The 25,172-nt window shown below is 41.2% G+C and overlaps 1 protein-coding gene across 27 annotated transcripts in view; it reads right to left on the reverse strand.

Annotated features, from left to right (window-relative positions):
* INPP4A (inositol polyphosphate-4-phosphatase type I A) overlaps window positions 1–25,172 on the reverse strand; it is a 119,997-nt gene that overhangs the window by 71,899 nt on the left and 22,926 nt on the right. For 21 of the 27 annotated variants that reach the window (XM_021412738.1, XM_021412752.1, XM_021412801.1 and 18 more), the window contains one exon: window positions 5,974–6,033. The gene's annotated coding sequence lies outside the window, so the exon portion shown is untranslated. Of the gene's footprint in view, window positions 1–31; window positions 57–586; window positions 722–3,785; window positions 3,886–5,973; window positions 6,034–20,059; window positions 20,347–22,742; window positions 22,767–25,172 lie in introns of those variants that run through there. The other 6 variants (XM_021412671.1, XM_021412654.1, XM_021412652.1 and 3 more) reach the window with 6 other exon arrangements.

Here is a 25,172-nt window from a genome sequence, read left to right on the forward strand (position 1 = left end):
TGATAGAGGGTTTACAGGCTGAAAATCTTACACAGTAAAATGCAGGAGGACCACGTGCTTTCTCCGCCAGGCTGGGAAGAGCAGACCCCGCGTCTCCCACGTGGCTTCACCACCCCCTCTCCCGCAAAGACCCCTGGGGAGTGCACCTCCTCCCCTCCCCCTCAGAGGGCCACACCAAAAAAGGCAGTTTACAGTAACCGGGGAATTAACCCTTTAACTGCCCGTACCTTACATGATGTAATGATGTGGAATACCGACAACAAAAAAAATCACAAAACCATAACACCTAGCCTTCCTGACATTTCCAACACAGCTGTTTCAGACTCCTCTTGTAACATCATTCCTTTGATCATCCCCATATCCCTCCTCCACATCTGTTACACGACGAGCTCAAGTTCTCTGACTGCAATAAGCGTTGCGCAATTACTCCAGACCAGGTCCCAGCCCAGATGCAACCAGCTGAGGTGCCCTCCCTCAACTGGATATACCTCTCCTGACACTTCCCTGCATCCCTTCTATCATTTTCACACTGGTGTCACACTGACAGCCCAGATACAAACCCAAACCCACTCACCCTCACACAGACCTTTCTCCTTCAGAGTCTTCAGCTGCTGAACTTCCTGCTCATAGGAGAAGGTCTTGCATTACATCCTAAGCTGAAGCTGTTGCACCATCCAATTTCAGGCATTCAGCACAAATGCCAAAGTCAGGTGCCTAGGCTCTGTTAACAGTCAAGAGAGAAAAATGGGAGTTGGGTGCCTAATTAAAAATCTGCCTCTTTCCACTGATTATATAAGAGCTTAGACTGCTAATTTTGACACCAAGGTTAAACTCAGTAAGTGAATTCCTGTCAGTGTACAGCCTGAAACTTTGCTGTGTTGAATGCCATCCCTTTAGTACTACAAATTGTAAAATTAATTGTTCCCGTACAACCATTTCACCTCAGTAGTGTACTGGAAATGAATGTCCTCCTCCCACCAGCAAGTTTCAACAGCCTGCTTTCAATATAACATTACAACATCAACTAAAAAAAAAAAAAATTGGAGAAAACTAAGTCAACTAACTTCATTTTATAACTAATTCATTTCACATATCCACCTCCAGTTGTCTCTCCTTTCTTTGTGCTGCTTCTTTACTTGAGTTCATAGCTCTTACACTGAACTAACCCTCCTCCATCTTAAATGATAATTTCAAAACAGCACCATACTAAATGCCTCAGTAGAATCCAAAGAGACCAGATCTAGCACAGTTTTCTTTTTTAAGAAAACCTATCTCCTTATTAAAAAAGATACTAGGTCAGTCTGACATGACCTATCTTAGTAAAATAGATCGTGTTTCATTGCCTTTCTATTCACTTTCCATGTCTTTAATTATTAATTTCTTAAATTTTTCTCTAAGTTTATTAAGGTCAAGTTAAGAACTTTGAAGTTGCCTAGATCGTGTTTTCAATTTCCTTAGAGCTATATATTATACTCAGTAATATAAAGTTATAAAAGTCCTTTAAAAAAAAACTTAGTAGTTGAGCTATATTTTAATTACACACTGAACAGGTACCTTTAAGAAATTCCTAATTACATGGCAACATTGCAAGTCACTGTGGCAGCTAGAAAGTCTGACTGCTTTCAAAATACACAAGATACAGAAACGTTTTCTTCTTCTGAGATTACAAAGTTACGTGAAATTATCAGTGAAATATGACTGACGAAATCTGACTTTCTGAAATCTCCTGAGATCTCAAGTAAGAATAAGCTCAGCAAAATATAGCTATGGCCCTTGTTTAATTTGCTATGCGAAATCCCAGTGCAAATCTGTGCTACACAAGCCTCTATATAGGGTGAAAAGTACCATAAACTCCAACCATTTAGGACATTTTCTTACATTCACAAACTGTTAAATGCATTCATGTAGACTTTCTGATTCACTGGATGACTCAAGCATCCTAGATCTGGATAAGTTTTTGTGCGGAAGCATAACTTTCCTGATAAAATTTAAAAGCTTTTTTTACAAGGAAAAATACTACATTCCATTCAAGAAAATTGTTGGATAGGATGTATGAACCTTTTTTTTCTATGAGACTTCCTTTAGCACTTTTGTATCTCTATCAGCTCAAAATACACATTGCTGAAAAAAAAAAACAAAAAACACAGCAATATAAAAATACCTTAAACTTAAAAAACCCTTTCACTTAGTCTGCAATTTTAAATTCTCTTTTTGATCCAAATTGGTCTGTTTATCTCTTACGCAGAGAACAATCACCCTATCTGAAGTATGAGCATGTTGCCTCCTTCAGACAACCTGGGCATGAATTTTACAGATACCTTAGCTGGGCAGACACCTAGTTATTGATTCGTTCTTCAAACAGGAGAACTGAGTCCTACACACAAGTGCTTTAAAAGTAGGTTTGTAGCTGTCTGTACATCCCACAATGTTCAAAACAGACAGCCGGTAAAGATTCCTTCTGAAAAGCCTGGCTAAAAACTTTGAGTGGATTCTGTCTAAACCTACACTTACAGAGCACCTCAATAAACTAGTTCAGCATGGTAACTCAGCACATGAGCACACTGTAACTACAAGGTTCAGCCCTACTGAAACCAGTTGATAAGTTAAGATTGTTCCCAATGCAGGTTTTATAATTAACCTGACTTCTTGGGATCTCCGCAACTGAAATTGGAAATGATCCACACACAAAGTTTCCAAGAGTGAAAGCAGTATGGTGGGCAGCTGATTTTGAGGTTTGGATTAGGTGGTTTGGATTAAGTGCTATCCTCTCAGCATGTTTTAGTGAAAGAGTGAGTCCCAAAATGCTCACAATGATTTTGTGGTAGTTCATCTAAGCACTTCCCAAGGATAATGCTGAGGTTATTAACAACTAGGTACTGGAAATTTTGTAATCTAAACACTGTAATAACTTTATAATTAAAGCGCAAGCAAAGGGATAAAATGAATATGTTATTGAATTGAATGTAAACTAGGAAAGAATAATGTTCCAAACATTTTTAATGCCTGGATATAACAGTAGCATTTAATTCCAGACAGCCTCTAATTTATTTTGTGCTTGCAGAGAACATAATGCAGGTTAAATACTTGTGAAAAGGCACAGAAGTCTCCCTAATAAAGTAACAAAGTAATAACCTACAGATTACTGTATTCTTCAGACACTTAAAACATTTGAAATTATGCTTCTTTCTACTCCCAAAGTCTCTGCCCTCTGCAAACATTCTCATTAGCTACATATCTTCTTGTCCTCTAACCCTTTTTTTCATCTCTCCTTCCATTCAGGCTCTACTCAATCTGATTATGCCTTCATTTAGTATATTACTCAGACCCAAGCGTTTGTCTCTGACTGCACTGCTAAAGTCATGATTAATTCTTCAGAATAGAATCAACAGATTCAGATAGAAAAACACTTAATGTAATGCAGAACATTATTAAAAGGCCAAGTGCCTTGTATTACATAATAACTGCACACATAGTTACTGCAATTATACATACCAATCAGTCACCGCATACTCAGTTGACTTATCCCTAACAAGAGAATGATGAACATGATGGTCTACAAATGATGATCACTGTGTGTTTAACACACCCATGTATTCACGTAAGGCAGCTGCTCTGCATTTCAACATACTTAACAAACTGGCAAGAAGGAAAAAGTAGGAGGGAAATGAACAAACTTATGAAAACCAGTTTCTGTTAGAAAAAGAAAACACAGCAAAAGCAGAGAGTAAAATTGCAGTAAAAACTAACAGTATCATTATTTGCACAGCAAGCTTCTTGATAATTACCTCTTCTTGGTCAGTCACTCATGCAGTTTGTCAATTAGTCACATAGACCAGTATGTGTATTACCAGGGCATACCTTCAGTAGATGTCACGCAGACACTGACTGAAGAGAAAGCAAAGACAGCTACTTAACAAGGGTGCCACTGGAAATAATTTATGTCTCATGCAAGCACATTAAGGAGGCACAACCAGAGAGCTATGTGGAGCTTGATGTACACAACACTGAGCTTGACTGTTAATGAAGAAGCCACGGAATCCAAATTAATTCAAAGAAAACACGTACCAAACATCAAGCAAGCGGCAAACAGAAGCGGGTGACATTCTCTTTTCTTTTTTCCATATTTTTTCTTTGGAACTAATCTAACACAAAGCTTCAAATGAGTTGTGGGATCTGTCTACATGGAATTAATTGCACTGCCAGGGCCATTTTTGAGAAACACTTAATTAGGATGATATGCTGTCCCTGAAGGGGAGCCCTAAATGCTGGGTTTTTTTCCTGCTATTGTCATAGATTTCTTTGAGAGTATGGAGACAGACCCCACAGGGGACAAGGCATAGTTGTCTTGGGGAAGAATGAAAATGCTGTAAGAAGCAGCACTGAACAGGATGGAGATGCAGGATTGCCCCAGGCATATCTTTTCCAATGCAGACAATGACTAATAGAAGAAATAAAGATGGCATGAATGACTGGTATTACTGCAATTCCTTTTAAGTCTCAGTAAAGCCAGCTCCAGGGTCTAGCAATGCTAATTTGCTGCTGGCAGTTTCATCCCTGATGTCTTGGGATCCAACACAAGCCTGACTCCCAAGTTATTCTTAACTGAAGCGTCTGGGATGGTGTAATGAAAAATTAAGTCCCCATCTAAGCCCCAATGCATCTTGTTGTGTACTGCAATGCATTCTGCCCCAGTGAAACAACCCAGGCCATGGTACCCACTGCTTGCTTCAGTCTCAGATTTAGGTACAATTCTGGTAATACACCTCTCCAGACTTTTCTGTGACTGACGTCAGTCTGCATTGAGACATACATCTGACACAAGAAAGGCAACTACTATGCGAGATAGTGCATTTGCTGACTCTGCTCAAGCTTTCAAATAAGCTTGTTCACCCTTAGCAGGATTTGGAAAAATGTCTCTGAGAAGTTAACAACTGCTCTCTAAGACAACACTCACTGGGCTCAACTCTAAAATGACACTGAGGGCACTATATCAGAGATGAGGAGACTGAGGGTTCCCTCCCGACTTCTGCACATGACTAGCCACAAGACCACAAGTATGACATTTCATCTCTCACTGCTTCTTATTCCCAAGCGAGTGAAACCTCCAGCCTCTATTTGCCTGGCTGCCTGCCTCGTATCACCTTGCAGTTAAGGCCATGTATTACACATTATCAGCACACGTGCCACCACTTCTCTTACTCTCTGAAATCTCAGATGACGGGTGCAGCTGTTCAGCATACAGTCCATCAAGAGTTGCTCTGGCCTGCAGGAAGCAAGAGGAGCCCCAGCACTGAACTCTGAGACCGAAGGGAAAAGAGCATCGCCTCGCAAGAGTCTACTGCCAACAGGAGCCCCACCAGGATACACATTTCCTTCACAGCCTAGTCATGCAGCACACTCCCACATCACAAGACCTAAAGCAGCTCTCTCATAGTGGAGAAGGAAACACCTGACAAATGTTAGTGAAGGGCCCAATAAGATTCCGTTCCCAACCTAAAGGATATTGAGCTGTGCTACAGCAATATCCAGTGACCACAAAAGCAGATCTACCTCCCTATTGACTCAGGGAGTTCAAGGGAGGAAAACTAAAGAACCATCGATTCACTCTTATAGTAGAAGCAGGATACCACATAGGCTGTGCTTTAAATCTCACGAATTTTCAGAAGCGCATCAATTGTTCAAAGATGTGTTCAGTTACACTGTCACTAGCCAACAGCCTAAGACGGCTTCTGTGGGCAACACACCCAAAGACAGCAGAAAACCTCTGGTGAATGCAATAAAGTATCCTCAGTACAAAAAAATAGCACAAGCATCCCACTGATACCAGGTGCAGGATCCTGTCAGCACTTTGTTATTTCTAAGAGAGAACCCCTTTTGCTTTATCACCTTTAACTTTTTCCATTTTTGAACTTTTGCATTCAGTGTCCACAGATCACCACACATTATATTACTAATCACTAAAGCTGTTATTACCTTTCTCCAGCTTTCAGAGATAAAATTCAGCATGGGCATCCAGTTCTTTGTAAATGAAGCCTGAAAGACAAAAAAGGACAAAGTGTTTCTGACTGAATGGATCCAAACAAACAGGCTAGTATTATAGGGAGGAAAAGAAAACAAACTCTAAAGCAACAAATATAGGAGCAAGTAGAAAAAAAAAATCACTAAATCTCATTAAAAATGTAGCGTTGACATTTTCTAATGTAGCTCTTCCACCATTTGAAACAGAAGCTGGACTGTGAATCAGTTCTGAAAACAAAGAATAAAGCTGGAAGAGATACTGCAGAACCAGGTACTGTTGTCGTACCATTTTACACTTAAAGACTGTGATGTTAATCTTCCTTCAGCTATATTAATGAAAACATGCATTTAACTAGAGCAGTTTTTCTATTAAGTCTGTAGAAGACCCAGCGCAGTTATGGTACATGAAGCTTACTAAAGTAGCTACTTCATGTCTCAGCAACAATCTTGCTCTCCCAGCACAGCTTCTCAGCTCTTGTTAACTTTTGCCTGCCCCTTCCAGCTGCAGTCAGTGCCAGGCCACCACAAGGCACTGCAAAACCACCGATAAGAGGTTTCTCCAAGCAACAGGAATGCAAACAACCAAACTGAGAACCTACTCTGTTCTGTAGAGGCACCAAGCAATTTTCATGCCCTACAGGCCCAGTCTGAATTCAGACGTCAATGATGGAGAGATTCAAAAGTTTCACCTCATGCTTTCCAAAACTCGCTGTGACAGAGAACATACTGTCTTTGGCCACATCAAGATCACTTGCCACATCTAAGCAACAGGCATCTTAATGTTCTTTTTCCCCTTCAAGAAGTACATTTCCTACCACAAAATGTGGAAGGGGATAAAATATCCCATAAGTCAATCAGTCCGGAATCCTTAGCCAAGTTCATTGTAAAATAGATACAAGTACATAGTCACCACACAGCATCTAACATTTCACCCCGGTCTCTTCTCAGTCTTGATCTCAGGACACATTTGTTATTTTGTGGGGGGACTGCTCTGGGTTTTTAGGTTTCCAGTTTCTGAAATGAAGTGGAAGCACACCACTGAGCAGGGCTTTACAACAGTAAACAAGGAGCAGGCATCTCACACCCTGGGGGAAGGGTAGCTGTGGTCCTTGATAGAGCAAAACCTATTGGGATGGAGAATGGAGTAGGACACATAGACAAAATCTGGCTCAGTGCTTCCTTCTTTACAGAGAGAAGCCCACGGAGTGAATGATCTGCACCAACTTGCTCATTCCAGAGAGAACCCTGGAATAAAATGCTGTACAAAAAAGCAGGGGATCAGCATGAAGGAGCAAACTGGAGATTAAAGCATGGATGAACCGATGGAAGGCAGGTGGCAACACAGGACAGTGCAGGCCAGCAGCCAGCTGAGCGCTCTGGATCTCCTCAATTGTGAAGGCAACAATCAAACTTCCTCTAATACACTCCTACTAAAGTTACTGCCTCTTGCTATAGCCCAGATTTGACCATGTCAGATCTAACCCATCTTTTCCTTGATTTCCTTTATTTTAATGGCATGAAAAATCTGGGAACTTTACCTTGTCAGAATGAAACAGTCCATGTGAACCCATGCCAGGCACAAACACTCCTTTGCAATGTCCCAGCATACTGCAAGTCAAGACACTACACAAGAAAAGCCCAGCCTCAAAAAGCAACATCAGCACATTCAGCATGTTCTGCCCACTTAGTTTCCACTGCTCAACTCTTTCCAAGAGGGAACCCAATCTCGGAAAGAGGCTCTGACTTAACAGCCAGAAGGGCGCTGGGAGGCCTCTAGGCCGACTTGCTCACAGCACAGCCGCTCCTCAGGTCTGAAGTTGCTCAGGACCTAAAACATTCCTCAGCAAACAGTTTGACTGCTGGACAACTTGTTAAATATGACCAGTGCTGCTAGAACCAGGTAGGCAAGGCAACAGGTTCCTGTATGAAGCAGCTACTTCTCTAGTAAAATATCCAAGTGGGGCAAATACATAAATATACACAGGAGGATTAAGAAAGCTAAAACTTTAGTTCACAAGAAAATATACTGACGAATCACAAACAGAACACTCCTTAAGATGTTAAATTCAAGGGAGATTCAGAAATAAAGCTGTGTTTAGACTTGTAATGCAGTTGTTAAGATGTAAGTCATCAGCTTACAATGGTGTGTGTGAATATTTGAATCAAACTACTAAAGATACCCCCGCACTTTAAAAAAAAAAAAAAAAAAAGAAACCAGACAAAGCTAGAAAACACTAAGAGGAAACCACATAGACTAAAAAGAATTTCTGCTATAAATTGGGATTCTAACAATTAAGAAAAAATGAAGACCTCAATGTCAGACAATGCACCCACAATAAAAGTAGATATCCTGTTGAGGTTTAACAGCTAATGAGCTGCACAAAAAGCAGCAATGAGTCCGAGTCAGCAATATTGGCTACTGCAGGGTGAACACTGACCAGTCCGTAACCCATGTACAGAAAGGCAACAGAGAGGCAGCCTCACCAGAGCAATCTGAATGACTGCAAAGCTCAGCAATATGGAGGCTGAGATGACTTACAGTTTGGTCTTCAGAAATACAACGACAAACACCAGAAGAGTGAAAACAGAGTTAGCACCATGTTTATCTTAATTCTGTTAACTGGAATAACAGCAACCAAGAAAGCTAATTTAGTCAAGGGAAAATGTGGTATCTGTGTAAAAGAAACACTATGCCATTGCTTTAATAAGGCACTAGACTCAGCAGCTCAGGAAACTCTATCTGGTTCCATGTTTCTATGCACTCGTCAGCAAAGCATCTAAAATTTCTTACAAGAGTAAACCTCTCCAAAGAAGTGGCCTATAAGTAGCTCAAGTTTCTTTCTCTTTTCATTGCCCAAGGTGAATGCAGAACAGATTTGAGGTTCATTTCTCATCTGAACCGACAGACATAGAAGCTACAAAGCATTTTACTTACTCTGCCTGTTGGAGAGTTCCTCAACAAGGACAGAGACATATGATATTATGTGGAGCTTTGTTCAAGGTTAAATGCGATATGCAATGGCAAAGTCATTTACTATTTTTAATCATTGCCATTTGGTAAATTCAGCGCAAGCACACAAAGTTCCTATGTGGTATATTTTATAACTTATTTATGACTTATAAATGTATTTATTTAGTATAGTTATTTTTTCTTTTTCCATTCTAAAAGCAGGGCACGTCCTGCGAAAGCTCCTAGACACTGCAAAAGCTACTCACAAAGCGAGTCTAAGTCAGACACAGTCACAAAGTTAAGGGCTGACACAACGGACCTGCTACTACAGTTATAACCCTGTAATGTGTTGTACCATCACTCACCTTCAGGGCATTTAATATAAATATGTAAACATGGTATGTCATTTCACTTAAAATGATGATATGAAAATGGGATGATAATGAATCTAAAAAACTTATATAAATACTATGACTAAAAATGACTAGTTCAGCAGCCATAAGCACGTCCCACCATCTCAGTGGCTTAGTTCATACACCCACAAAACACACTGGGATGTGACTTAGCAAGTACATAAGAGTTTTTATATCAGGAAGTTATACTCGTACCTTGCTCACTAGCATCAAGAAGTCACACTTCTTTTGCAGAGCAACATTGGAAATCACACATTCTAGAGTGATGTGTTTTATCATTAGACTGTCAATGAGATTTTCAGAAAAATACTGCAGCTCCTGTAGTGCAGGCAAACCATCCCTACTGATATCCCACCACAGTGTCATCTCCTGCAGGTACCCTCCTCCTCAGAACTGTATTCTAAAGGCAACTCAATTTCACTGAATTTTCAGTTTGCCTGTGAGCTCTCAGCTTTGAGGCAATCATTGGTATTTTTTAATTGCACCGCAGTTGTGTTTTGGCACCTTATTTAGAACCACTGAAGTGCTTGCTTTCACTGCAACAGTGGTACGTGTCCAGGTAGTGAGACCAAAGAGGCCACTCTCACTTGTGTATGAAAGAGTCTAACTGGGTGCAGACTCAAACCCCTCTGTTTTAGCCTCCATTGTATGTTTCTTAAATTATGTAGCCCTGCAGTAGCATTAAGACCACGGCTGAGTGTAGTAATGCACTACTGCTACATTGGAGCATCAGTTTCTTGGCATGTCCTGTCTCTGGTTTTCTGCATTAAGAAATGATGATGGTAAGGAAAAGATTCTTCAAAGTCTTTTTTTGAAGAAAAATTCTTCAAAGATTTTTGCTTAATTAAAACTAAACGGAAATTGTTTTGCAACTGATTGTTGATGGCAGTTCAAACCCTTGTGCTTGCTGCCAGATATTAAAAGCCATTCAGATCCTTCACTGTAAGGAAACACTATGTAGCAAGCCATTTTCACCCCAGTACTTTGCACTTGCAACCAGGATTACCATGCAAACTGATAAGAACATCCGTTCTCGGTTAAATCTGCTATATCTTTATTTCTGCTTACTGCAGAGTGTGAAGCATGCAATACCATTCCCTGTGGAGAAACCTCTTGAAAGTTTGATACAAAACAAACACAGAAAGGACTGGAACTATGTGCTTCTACTGGAAATTCCTCACTTTCTCTTCCTCAATATGCTTCTTCTCTCTTTCTCACTCACTAGAGAGCATCTAAATCACTCAAGAGAGGAATGAATGACTAACCTTTTCCCTTTTGAATTAAATGTGCTGCCAACCTCTCTGAAGGGTATCTGAATCATGACACCAAGTGTGGTTTTGTCCATTAGTCCAGCAGAGACAATGCTACTTTGATAGAAGCTAGCTCTTACCCCGATTCAGATGGGAGCTGAGCTGATAGAAGTTACTGCCTCCTGTTACTTGTCCTCATGTCTCTTCACCTCATATCTGTCAACATAATTGCACATTTGTACCACACAAACATGTTGTTTTGTTTGTTTTGTTTTTTTAAGCCTAAAATACTTGGACAGGAAAAAAGTAAAACAAAGCAGCTTGTGACAGGAATAATTTAAACCAAATCCCTTTAACAGAACTAAGCTGGGGAACGACTATCTTAGCTTTTTGTGCTTCTTAGGCAAATTTGAGGAGCAGGAACCTCTGCAGAGGACAAGCAACTGCAGATGAACCACATGACAGCAGAGCTGCAAAGAAATGCTCATTCAAAGCAAGTTGTCAGCCTCACTGTATATCAGAAGACATTTCCTGTAAACATATTTTAAAGGCTCAAGTCTCCAGTAATCAGCCTACAAACCCTCTCAACATATTCTTTTTTGAGGTCAAAACAGTTATGACCCTTGCTACAAACCTCAACTGGACAGAAGGCAGAATACACTGTGTGTCATGCTCTGTTCTGTTTGTGCCTCTTGCCTTGTAGCAAATAAAACATAGGGTTCTTTAAATTCTTTTAGAACCTAACCATGTATGACTTGAGGATGTCTTACCTCATATTCCACACTTCAAAATACCAGTCTTCAAGATTTCAAAGACCAAAAACTCTCTTCATACTGAGAAAATTAGTATTGTGATTGACATGGCAGCTCTTTCTGAAGGACTAACACAAAGATGCACTCACCATTATATCAAGGCGTGTCTTATGGAAACAGAGGAAACTTTCTTGATCTGACTTTCTCAGAACTATGTCACATTTGGTTGCATGATGCATGCAAACTCTTTCACAACAGTGAAGTTTCAGCTATTTCCAGCTCTAGTTTGGAAAGAAAGAAAACACTCACCTATGACTGTATCTACATTCCCTGCCACAGAAGTGCTTCATTTAACATCCTAGTACCTTGCTGTGCTTCTAAATGAGTAGCAACTTCTTGTTGGGCAGAAACAGAGTCACCATTTACTTAACCTGCAGCCAATTTTCATGGAAAGAAAATCATAGTACATGCCAATATCTCTCCTGCTCAAACAAATGTGGAGCCAGAACCCACAGCATTCCCCAACACCAGGCCTGTTCCTCAAAGACGTCCCATAACCATCTCCACAAGTCAGACTAGCTAGTGAGTGCTGTCCTACAAAAACAGGAAGTGAGGAAAATAAGATTACAAAACACAGCTCAAGGTCAAATTGGTTTACATGAGTGCATCCTGTATTTCACATTCCATTTTAAATGTTATGGAGAAGTCCTGGTTTGCTATTACAAGCATGACCAACCCAACTGTTTGTTATGTGCTTCTGCAAAGGAGATGAAGTATGTGAAGAACACTCAGAACAGCAGTTAATAACTTTAACAGTTTTATGATATTGTTAACAACAAAATGCATGGTGTTTGGTACTGAAACTCTCCCTTCTTTCATTTTTTTTTTATATCAGTGTCACAATAACACACATTTTTCTTAGCTACTGAACGTCTATATGTCTGTTCTTACCATAGGAAGCTATGCCTTCAGGCTAAATAGTATTCCATGGAAAGCCAAACATTCAAGCAGTAATGGGCAAAAATTATCTTTCAGCAGTGTAACCAAATTATAATTTTCCAAAGATGTTCAGTGGTATGAAAATCCCTAGAAGGATGACATTAAGAGCAGTTTTCTTTCTAGAGTAATCCATCACATTGATCTTGTCATACACACATATTATGGACCCCCAAGTGCAAACTAAGGGAAGTTTTAGGCTGCATTACTACTGACATATGAATTTACATTTACTGTAAAGGCATCACTTTCTTGTGTCCCAGAAATATGAACCAAAGAGGAACAGGGAGAAAAAAGCACATGATGTAGGAAAGTTGGGAAAGCGATATACTTTCAAAAAATAAATGCTGTAAGATACTACAGTCTCTGTCAGCTACCACAACCCTCTCAAATGCCTGTATACCTCCCTTATTTCACTTAGAAGCCTTTTAAAGACCTGGAAATGCTGCTGGTGACATATTAGCCATGTGCGAGGAAGGAATTACTCTTCTCACTTATCCTGGGTGCCTTGCTTATGATAGAAAGGGGTATCAACTCTTCAGACTAATCGAGAGTCAAGTTACCAACAAGTTCCAGTCTGATACTCATCACAAATACAACATCAGCTAAGCAGACCTTCAAACTGATAAATGACTGCTCTGCCTTGCATTTCTCTTTTTGCTAAATTTACATGAAATCAGTATTTAGAGACACCTCCGGTTTTTAAAGAGACTATTGTTACACGTGCCAAACTGTGTCTAGCCCTAGGTAAAATCCAACAGTGGATCCTTCTGACATTTTTGTATTTTCCACTGAATAGAAGACTGGGAACATATTCTGAAACACAAATCCTACTAACAAGCACAGAAAAGAATGTTCAGTTCTTCCTGAGCTAATAGGAAATCCTTCCAACCCACAAAAAAATGTATTTAGAAGGTAGCCAAAATTCAGACAGGCTGATGTTGAAAGCAAGCGCCCTTCCTTCACCAGTTCACACAATCACACATTGGCAATCTCCCAAGGTCTGCAGAAAAGCAGATGCTTCCTTCAAATGCTCCATATGCAAACAGAAGTTTGTCTTTCCAGGTGCTCAAGCAGGTTCCTTTCTGTTGCCCTCTGCACCCTGAAGGTGCTCAGTCCTTTCCATCACCCCATGCACCAAAATGACTTGGCATTTCCAAAGGATCCTGTAAGAGAGGGCTGGGGGACTGGTGTTGCCTCACCCTGACAATGCACCAAGCTGCTGCAGGTTCCTCCTGCCTGTAGGCACCCGTGCCCTTCACAAAGCAGCAGGTCTCATGGGCAGCAAAGCCACCTCAGCCCACCCAGACCCATGGGAACTCACTGTTGAGTGCAATTTGCAGCTTTGCCGAGCGGAAGCCCTCAGAAAACTGACTCAGTCTCTTTTAGACTGTATTAGTTGAAAGGACAGTAATACATGCATTCGGTTGCAAAAGATGATGGTAGGAGGGATGTAGCAATAAAATTCAAATAATCACAATATAGCTATAAATGTGATATTTTAAGGTCATATCGTGGGAGATGCATCTGACTGTATTTCACTCCTATCCCTCCAGGTGTGACTTTATGGAGCTTACCAAAATAAGTCTCCCGAAATCTCCAGCAACAGCGTGGTGTCTTCGCTTCAGAGACCACAGGTCTCCATCACTGGAGCACGGATTAAGAATTGTCAGACACCATTTCCTTCAATTCAACATTTCTTACTATAATCAACGGTATTATACATACCCTTATGGTTACTAGCATTCACCTGGTATTCAGTGAAAGAGCAGCAAATAAACTGATCATAGAAACCCTTAGTGAACATTTAGTAAGGATCACAAAGCCCTCTAGGGTCTCAACAGTATCAATATCCTACTGTTGGGAGAAAGCAAATTAGAAAAGAATGTAAGTACTTATACTATGCTATAAATACACTCTCAATTTCCTTTATGAGATAAGATCACGTGCAATTTCTCTGAAAATCAGAAAATTTGGACCAAACTTGCCCCACTGCCCTTCTATTCCCCAGCTGAACTGGGGAGACATCATAGAAGTGCAGCTAAGAACACAAATCTCCTCTAATTTCTTCTCAGAAAGAGCGGTGAGGCACTGGCACAGGCTGCCCAGGGAGGCGGTGGAGTCACTGTCCCTCGAGGTGTTCAAGAACCACGTGGATGTGGCACTGAGGGACATGGTCAGTGGGCATGGTGGGGGTGGGTTGGACCAGATGATCTCAGCGGTCTTTTCAAAACTTAATGATCATCTGATTCTATAATAAGTCTCCACTTTTCTTCCCACCTTCCATTTCTGGCAGCTAGTTTCCAAGTCTGCCTCACTGCATATATGCTAGCAAAACAGTACTGAGTTTTCCACACTACTTTTCTGGTTAAAGTCACTGCCCTGTAGAAGTATTGTTGTTTTTAATATCATGTTCTCACCAAAGAATCTACAAAGGTATGGGACAATTACTAGCAATCTTTCTTACGTAGGCAAAACGAGAAAGGCCATGTTCTTCCTATTACTCACTACCTCCTGTTTACTGAAATGCCATTGAAAGTCATTCACTTATCTCAGGAAGAGAATAATTTAATGAGCTTTTCCCAGGCACTCACATTTTAGAGAGAAATTAAATCAGAAGGACCTCACTCCACCCAGCTCAACTGCATGCATGCTTATGTCACATATTCATAGCCACAATATTAATATTTACCCACAGCAGCATTCAGGATGTGATTCTTTTTATGTAAACCCTCTGTAGCACTGTGAAGAGCTCAAAAGTGCTCTTTTTGCAAACTTTCCCGAAACAACAGAGGAAACTGTCTCCATGGTATGATTATCTCATGACCTTCTATGAGCACTAAAAGAATCAACATTTTACTATGTCAGTCCACATGCCCTCAGAAGAAGCCCACTCTGCTGCCCAACAGAAGTCATGCTGAGGCCAGAGGAAAATACACCTTTTCTTTAAAGTCACACCACTAGCATCTCTTTCAGAAATGAGACAGAAGAAATCTTCCAGGGTAGCTTGTATTTCACAGATCCAGAGCTTAAAATCTTACCTACGACACATAGGACACTTACTGAAATGTGTGCCTTATTAGTTCAATCTAGAATACCGCTGCATCTTTCTGTTTTGTTTTGCACTTTCAAAATCCCAAACAGCTTGCAGAAATGGACGCGTTTCATCATTCACCTCTGTCTGTAGCAGCTCTGCCATCTGGCAATGCTTAGCATTTTTCTAAAACATTAATCCGAATTAAGGATCATGAACCCACTCCTTTTAAATTGTGCTTTACCTGTACAGAGGAGGTCACTTTGCAGTGATGCAAGACACCCTACCTACCAATTCACCGTTGCTTATTCAAGCTGCGGAAGTACTCTGCTGCTTTAAAACACGAAGCATCAAACCAAAAGCTGAACTAATCCCAGATTTCTGCATCTCTATAAAATACAAGGAGAATTCAGTACAGAAATAACGCACCATCATAATCCAGGCCATAATCTTATTTACCCAGAGTGATATGAACTATACTTATCCTCATGCTGGCTCTGGTTCCAGAGCAGGGGGCGAAGGACAGCTATGAAGAACGGGTAGGTAGAAACTCCTACCCATCGAAGACAAATTAAAAGATACCATTGATATAGTTATGGTATGGGCAGCACCTTTTGCTCTTTATTTAAACTTGCACGTGCTCAAGAATACACAAAGGTTTCAACAGACAAAAACTGGAAGGGATACCAAACCTCAAACCATGCAATGCAGTGGGAGTCTCTCCAGCAACCCAGGCCTTCAGGGTTGTGTCCACATTTCTCTCTACATCTCCCTGCTTAAACTGCTCAAGGATTAAGTAAAGAGTTTTTCATGACACAGCACATACAAAGACATCACAGTTATTTCCCTCTCCCCTTTAAAACAACTGTTTAAAATCTAATACAAACAAGACGGCTTATTCAGAAAACAGGAAAAGCTACGGGGACAAAGCAGATGCCATGTAGATGTATACATACACACAAATAAAAGACTACCAAAACAACTCACATAAAAACTTAAAAAAGAAAAAAAAAGAAAAGGTCCAACATACGAGATGGATCAGTGCTATTTGTCCTGTGAGGATTTTGTTCCAATACAAACTCGTTTCCAGGGGCTTACTTCTACCATGCAAAAAAAGAAACAAAAAACTTGTAACCGAGCCAACTCAAACAAACTTCTTCCCTCCCTCCTTTACAAATTTTGCGTTGAAAATAAAATCGCTGTGCTGTTTGGTTACACAAAGACATACTAAGTAAAGAACAATATTTTGTTTCTTTTCCATTTACTGCAGTAAATTTCAAGAAGTGTAATGTCAATAGCTAACCACCTTATGAAACATGACAATAGTTTTTGTGATATAAATCATTATCACAAGCATGGACCATGTTCTGCTCTGTGTAAACTCAGTATCTAATTCAGCAGTGCTTCACTCCTGTTTGATCATCAAGTAAAAGTGTAATACAATCCAAAAATCCCTCATATTAAATGTGTTTCACATCAATTCATTTTAATGCTGAGACTGGATCGCCTCAAAATTCTTAATCAGACATTCAGCAAAGTCAGCTCTAAATAACCGCTGATGTAGCTTCTGTGTAAAGCAACAGAGTAGGTGCTTCCTCCTCCAACGGAAGGTCTCAAAGCTTCGAGAACGTCAGCAAAATGCTCTGTTCTCCACCTTGCCCCTCATCTCTCCACAGCAACAGCTGTGCATCCTGCCAAGTCCCTTTCTTTCACTGCAGGAGGCAGCTGTAGGAAGGCACCAGGATGATACCAGTTCCCATTTCAAAACTTCTGCTCAAGGCCTGAGGAAGCAGAACATACAAGAGATCCAAGATAATCCAGCAATACAGCTTTGTACGTGCCAGGAAATCAGTCTGAGGGCTCAAAATACATAGATAGGGTAGAGTCATAAAGGAAGTCACAGAAAAAAGCAGCAGGCTGGACCAAGTAGGAAACAAATAAAAGGGCAGCTGAACACTGCGCCTGTTGTTCGCAACACAAGCAGCACAGGAGTGAAAGGGAAGTATGGAATCACGCGACCTTTACAACTTTGCACCTTTTAAGGCTTGCCCACGTGGAAAATTTACCAAGAAGAGAGAATCATTAACCTGGTTAGAGCAGAGCAGCTGAAGTGAGAATGGAAAGCAGGAGCTTAAGCCTCACCAGGAAGTCTACAGAAGCTTCAGCTAAGGGAAGAGTGAGAGAGCTGGGGCTGTTTAGCCTGGAGAAGAGAAGGCTCCAGGCAGACCTGAGAGTGGCCTTTCAGTATCTCAAGGGGGGCTATAAGAAGGAAGGGGACAGACTCTTTAGCAGGGTCTGTGGTGACAGGACAAGGGGAAATGGTTGCAGGACCACAAGCACCAATGATGTCCTGTAGGTTGGGAACAGGAAGGGGGGGGACAGCAGCTGGGATATTCTGCCTGGGCTCACTGGAGATAACAGAACATTTACTGCAACAAAGAACGGTCGCAGAGATCGTGAACTCTCACACTTTGTGTCATGACAAAACCATAGGTGAAATGCCCCTTGCAGTTTCTGCTATATGTTGCTTTTATGGCCTAACACAAAGCCAACTTAAGGCAACAAAAGCTAACTTTTAGGGCAATTGGAGGAAAGGTCAATGTAACTGCTTCCTTTGCACATAACACAAAGTTGTAAGCAATCCCCTGCATAAACCTCTCCCGTCTTGGCCATTTCTACTTTAGCTATGACTTGTTAATAAAAGATGGCACTTAATCATCAAGATAGCATCATAATAAATCAACCTTAAACCTGCTTTAGTTCTTTCCAGGTGGTTTCCTACTCACATAAAGCAAACTGTTGAGCTATCTTGCGAGGCTGGGCTTTTTGTTCTCGTTGAGCTGACACTTGTCACTCAGCGCTACTCCAGCAGCAGGCAGGGCACAGGGACCTTGATGAACCTGAGGGAGCTCTCTCTGCTGGTCATCGCTTCCACAAATGGACAGCCGGTGTGGTTGGGGAGCCAGTGTTCAGGGGCTAACCCTCATCCTGTCTTTTAGATCTTAAGCATGTGCTTGCAATTTCTCTTCAAAAATATTTGCTGTTAATTATTTAACTGCAACCATAATGTATTAATACAGAAATTACCGAAATTCAACTGAAGGTATTTAAGTTTCATGACAATAAATTATTTGTTCTGGTTTCACAGACTATATAGCTCTTTCTCTAAATGTATACATACTTAAAGACAAAAATGAAGGTAAACACAGTTCTGACACAGTATTAGAAAGCAATAATTCAGATACAATTCAATGGAAAAATTAATACTGTAAAGAGTGTTTTATTCAAATTTCCTTAATTTGGGAGGAGGAGGGAAGACTGCCATGTGCCAGAACTTTGTTAGTGAGCAGTTCTAAAACCAACCCTAATATTGGGTAAACGACCTTGCATTTGTAATCCTGTAACATGAGATATATTTTATACCAAAAATATAATTCATTAAATTTGGTGACCAAGATTTTGCTCTGGGAGATAAGAGCCCGTGACTGGCACTGTTTTAAAAGCTCTCATGCTGGATTTTTCAGAGTTGGATGTCACAACAGCTGTACAGACACTGCAGTTGCACTAACAAATCTTACTATCCATTTTATGAAGAAACTTAATCCCTCTCTTTTTTTTTTTTTTTTAAAGGAAGTCATGCCAAATCTAATCAATTCGTAGCAATAAAAACACTGGGCATCAGTGAATGCTGCAAACTAGCAAACAGAAGAAGGATGCTGTCATTTTCAAATGACCTTACTACAGCACCATATTTATTTGGGAGAAGAAGACAGCAGTTATTTTTGTGCAAATTTATTACTCCAATTCAAAAACAAAGATCCCCTAACTCAGGAAATCACCTGGGGGGCAGGACAGCAAAGGCTCAAAACTGAGCGTATTCCACATGAGGTGAATTGGCAATACCAGACTAGATTACATTAAAATTACTGCACCAGAGTGAATAAAATAACAGTAAAGCCACTACAGAAAAACTGCTTAACCCACTCTGCACACATGAATACTAACTAAAATACATCCCATTTTTGCATATAACCAGTTGTCGGAGCAGGATATATATATGTTGGCTTTCAGTGGCACCAAATGAAACAAGCCCAGGATCTGGATATATGTTTTCAAGTGTTTGAAGAGGCTGTTTACATCCAGGCACTGCGCAGATCCCAGCGTGTGCGTGCTCCCAGACTGAATGCTACAAGCAAAACAGCACTAGGACTTTAAAGGTAAACAGCCGCTATTTTGCTATTCCTAACACCACTGTTTTTTTATTCAGCTAACAAAGAAATTCTCAAGTCAGTGTATTTGGTTGTAAGCAAGAGCTCCAGAACCGCAGCAATCTGCACAGTGCAGGCAGAGGGCTGCTCAAGTGCTGCTCTCCCAGCCCTGATGTCTGGCAGCACCGTTTCTTCGAAAGAGGTCTTGTATCCTTAACATGGCTGCCATGCCTTACATAACACAACGAATGAGAATATAAGTATTTTGTTCCCTCGGACAGGCACTGCCCACCAGCCACAGGATTCCCCACACAGAACCACAAACAGCTGAGACAAAGCTTTGCAGCAGCACTGCTCCCACCAAGAATAAGAAACAGCAGCAAGAAACTCAGCACTCGTCAGCTCTAATTTCTTCTAGTCAATAACAGGCGTTCTTACCTTAAGAATAATGACAGCTGTGCTCAGTACAGCCTGCTGGGCTTCATCCGAGCTCGTAAATAATTATCTTGGCGCAGCCGCCTGCTGCAGCAGGTAACCAGGAGCACAGCCTGCCTCTTCTGCCGCCAGAGCTGCTCCATCTGAGCGCTAGCTAACGAGAGCGCTGTCACTGTGAGTCATGGCAGTGACTCAGAGCAGATGCAGAGCTGCAGGAGGAGTTGAAGTTTCAGGCTTCCTCTTGCTCACTCCCGCTCCGTGTGGCACAGGCACACACGCATGCACGCGCCGCCCAGGTGCCTGTGTGCACACCTGCAGATGGTTATTTCTTCCGGCAGCAAGGTTGATTTCTTTTTGTGCAATCTAGCCTGCCTTTTTTTTTTTTCCCCCTCCCTCCTAGGATGGCTGCTCAGGTTCTGCTGTCACTGTAAACGTGCCAGGTGGGGTGCTACTATTGTGCTCGCACAGCCCAGCAGGACCAGGGGAAAAAACACCCCAAGAAAATTTGTAAAACAACAACAAACGGCAGGGCAACACCCACTTATTCATCACAAGCTTATAACAAAGTGACTTCACTAGGTATGCTGGGGACAATTTTAGAATCAAATGCAGTGAGAGGAGAGCAGTCGGAAGGACTGAGGGACGCCTATGTGCCTGACACCCGGGCAACGAGCCTGCAGGACAGCACAGCTGCATTACAGCCTGGGGCAGCGCATCTGGAGAAAGGTTGGATTCTGGCAGCCTTCCCCATAGCTCTCTGTGTCTGTAGGGACCAACTGCCACAAAGCAATCTGATCACATAGCCACTCCCCAGGCCTGCCAGTCTCCCCACCACTTCCAGCTGAGAGCAGGCACTTTGAAGCCAAAGGCAGGCACCTCTTGCTAGACAGCATTCAGATGCAGTGCTGTGCTGATTACGCTTTATTTCTGAAAGTCATATTATACTAAGCAATTAGCATTGAGCAAACCAAGGCTTCAGGAAGGTCAGACAAAATCCTTTACTTCTGAGCGAGCAGGTCAACCACATGGAAACAAACACGATGGAATGGATGAAGAGAGGATTGTCAAAAGAAGCTGCTGGCCCGAGGAACTAAGCCATTACAATGTGTAGACCTGCTTATCAGCCATTCATATAAACACCTCAGATATTTTGGGAAAAGGCACTTGGTTTATATCAAAGCATTTACAGTGGAACATCTTTCCTCATCCCTAGCAAATGTCCTGCTGGCTATCACCCAGATAAGCAGATTTGTATTGAGAATTCTCAGGGCAAAGCTAACAACAAAATGTGACTTTTACAGCTCTCGTGGGTTTTGTCTTTTTAGAGAAACAGCTCTCTGTAAAGCTGAATCACATTAAAGGTAAGCCCATCCACCCAATCCAAGGAGGTGCACCCTACTCTTTACTACCACATCTGGTTGTTATTAAAGCCACAGAACAAACTTTCTGCTGTTGATGGCAAATGCTTACTCCCTCCTTGTATCTCAAAGCAGCAAAGAACACTGACTCGGCAGGGACCAAGAGATGTGAGAAGAAATCAAGCTGAGCAGAACAATCCTTGAAGCACAGTCATGGAGATACACTAAACTCCATAGCACGCCTGAGGATAAAAACAACACGAAACAAAACAAAACAAAACAAAACAAAAAAACACAACCAAAAAGCAACCATGACTCCTGAGAGTTTTAAACATGAAATCCAACAGCCAGGACACAGTCCAAATGGCATCTATGACACAGAACAGAACAGGAAGGTACTTCATTGTTGTTGTTATTTGTTTTTAAATATAAGGCATGCTTTAATATATCTCCATTCAATATTATACTGTGGTCCACCTAAAAGCATAGATTTGGATGAAAGATGACTCAAAGGAAAGAGCTGCTTAAGACCTCAGAGAGATGAAACACACTAAGGGCAAGTGTGCACTGTGTAACATGCACATAATTATCGGCAAATCAGAAGCTATCTAGCTGCTGTAGGCAGCAGTTCTGCTGCCTAATTGATCAGCCTCCTTGGCTTGACCTTCTGCAGTAGAAAGTGTTTGGATCCTGGATTGAAAAGTGGGAGAATTTGAAGGCTCTTGCCCCAGAAGAGGTAAAAAGCTGAGAACTGACACTCTGGATGAAACCTTGAACATGAGTGTTACTACAGTTCGCTAAACTGAACACTGCTGCAAGAGAGAGGCAGTGTAGATGATTAAACACTTTTTATGGACTAGAGATAGAAGATATTCCTTTCCACTTGAGGGAACAAGCAAGAAAAGGCTCCTCTGTAATACCTATTCAACACGGTACCTCAGAACGCCTTAGGGCAGCAAATCCTGTTCTTCCTTGTCATCTCTAAGTCTCTGGGAATTTTTTGTTTAAAAGTTATCACAATGCCAATAACAGAGTAAATGGTTTCCCGCAGCCTCTTTCAGGGTGGCAGATTCCATATCAACCTGCTCTCCCATGAAAGCTGCATTGCCCTTATTGAGAATACTTCCCTCCACCTCTGTTCTTGAGCCTTTTTTCTCCTCAGCTATACTATTCCGAGAAAAAAAAAAATGCATTCACGTTCTTCACGGACAGAGCTGGCTTCCAATGCAATAGAGTAACAGAAGCAGATTGAGGAGCACCAGCGGTATCCACAGTGACACCTTCCCTCCTCCTTCCCCCTTCCAGTCACCCTTCCTTCAGCTACTTACTCTGCTTTATCCTAATGGTTTTCAGCTTTGTTTGTCTGAGCCCTACGGAAAGGTGCAGAAACTAGATCTCAGTGTCTTGCTCAGTAGAACATCACAGTTCCCTTTCAGTGCACCTCAGCAGCAGGTCCATTTGTTCCAGCTGATTACCTCCCATAGCTACTGTGATGTGCCATGACAAAAGCACTGTTTCTCGGGAAAATGAAAGCATCTGCTGGTAATAGCATCAGCCCCGGAACCTTTACCCTGTGCAGAAAGCAAACAGAGGAAGCCACAAATGAAAGCGGAGCTTAGTGATCAGTACGGGAGGAGGGCAGAGGATGCACTTATCACACTCATCTCAAGGTTTCTGAAGGTAAATAAAAGGAGGCACTTCAGTGGCTGAACTTTCCGCCACCAATACATCATCCACCAATGCCTCAGTAGCATCTTGAACCCATCTCTTCAAAAGCAGCAGCTAGCAAAGCAATCCAAAAGAAGCCGTGTGAAACTATTTCCACCATACCACACAAGTGCATTTCTTTACAGACCACCTCCTCACACTACTATTAGAGCTAGACCCAAGTAAGATATATATTTTATCTCTTGTAACAATCCAAAGCTTCATCTCCTGCACTATGAACAAACTACGTGGTTACAAGCTGCCTGTTAATGCTCTGCGCACAGATCTCAGAGGGAAGTAACTCTGTACACGTAGTGAAAATGCACAAGATGATCTAAATTCCCATTTCCTCTTTATGGGCTGTTCTCACCAGATTGAATAGGAGACATGGAGACACTAAGATCAGAGAAAGTGGCTAAAACAAGGCAAGAAAAATGTAGCTCATGACAACACATGCACTGACCAGATGAGAGACCAGTTTACAGACTTTTCTAAGGCTCCTGCATATAGCAATGTGGACACACTTGCTGCATAGAAAGGCTGGCTTGCATAAGGACTCCACAGATTGCATGTGATGTCAGCACTGAGTCAGTTGATCTTCTGGCAGCTGACCTGCTCATATCTATCCACTTCTGTTCTCCTTTTCTCTTTATGCCAGCATCTGCCCATGCTTTACATTGACAGGGAAGGTCAGCAAGATCCTAATATTACATTAAATTTCATAATCAAACGATGTACCAATTAACATTTGCCCAACGTTTTTCCCTTAATTCAGAACTCCATCTCTTCATAAAAAACTACAGCACAAGTGTGGAAGCATCTGTAAACTCAAGTTTTATGTACATGCCTTATAATTCAAGTCACAGAGAAGACACTTCTGAGAACAGCCTTCTGAGAAAGCTACTGAGAATATTACAGTTTGTCCCATCAATATAGACAATTTTTTCATTCTAATCTCTCCAAAGCACAACTACCTCTCTGTTTCAAACCAGCATTTTTTGCACTCGACAATAATTTCTGTTGAATTTAAACTGCAAGTCCTAACAAAAGAGACAACCAAACCCAGGCATAAACTCATTTTGAGGGAATCAGATGCTACTATACGACTTAAACATGACATTTTCTTGCACTGCCAAACAAAACGCTGTGCTCTAGTAGGAATTGTCTACATCCATTCATTTTGCTCATTCAATACAGTCTATACATTTTCTGAGTTAAATTTTTCCCTTTGTCTTCACCATGCAAGACTTGTAGATGTCACGCTAGTCTTAGTGACCTGAGACTGGTAGGTTCTTCAAATGCCTCAGAAAGAACTATTGTCCATGCTGGAGAAAGTAGCTGCAAAGACTTACTGTTTTCTCAGTACCATCTGCTGCACTGGGTAAACTAAATGAAAAACCAATAAAACTGAATGTGAAGCTGGCCAATTTCACTGGCTATTATTCAGCATTTTTAAATAAAATTTATTTCTCCTATTTTGCATTAAGAAAGAAGAACTGCAGTGCAAGACTTCTGTGTTTGCTCAGCAGATTCCTAGTGCTTTGTCTTGTCTTCCTAACTCATCTGTACTCCTTTGCAAGTTAACAAGCTCCAATCCCTAGTACAGAAATCATCTCCTGGTATGTTCCTCATTCATAAGGTCATGAAGAGGAACTGCTTATCTAGACACATTTAGGGGTCTAGATCTGTTGTTTCTATTCTTTGCTTTCTTTGCCCTTTGCACTATGGTATAATATAGCATTACACAAAAAGCTAGGAGGGGGCATATTGACTAGTAACAGATCTAACAAGCACAAAAGCTAAGGCTGAACTATTTTTCTTCTCCCTCTCTCCAAGTTCATTATTTGTTTGTTTTTCCAAAATACATTATGTAACAATTTAATCAGAAGGAGCTTTCCATCTATAAACTCACAAACTTTAAGTTGCATAGTGAGCCCACCCTCTACTCGCAGTGCATTGTAAATTATTCCCCAGATTAATGCCAGCAAGTATCAGTGGGTCCATTCAAAGATTAAGGTACTGTACACAGCAGATTGTATAGCAAAATCAAG

This window comes from Numida meleagris, chromosome 1 (assembly GCF_002078875.1).
Source record: "Numida meleagris isolate 19003 breed g44 Domestic line chromosome 1, NumMel1.0, whole genome shotgun sequence".
Lineage (NCBI taxonomy): Eukaryota > Metazoa > Chordata > Aves > Galliformes > Numididae > Numida > Numida meleagris.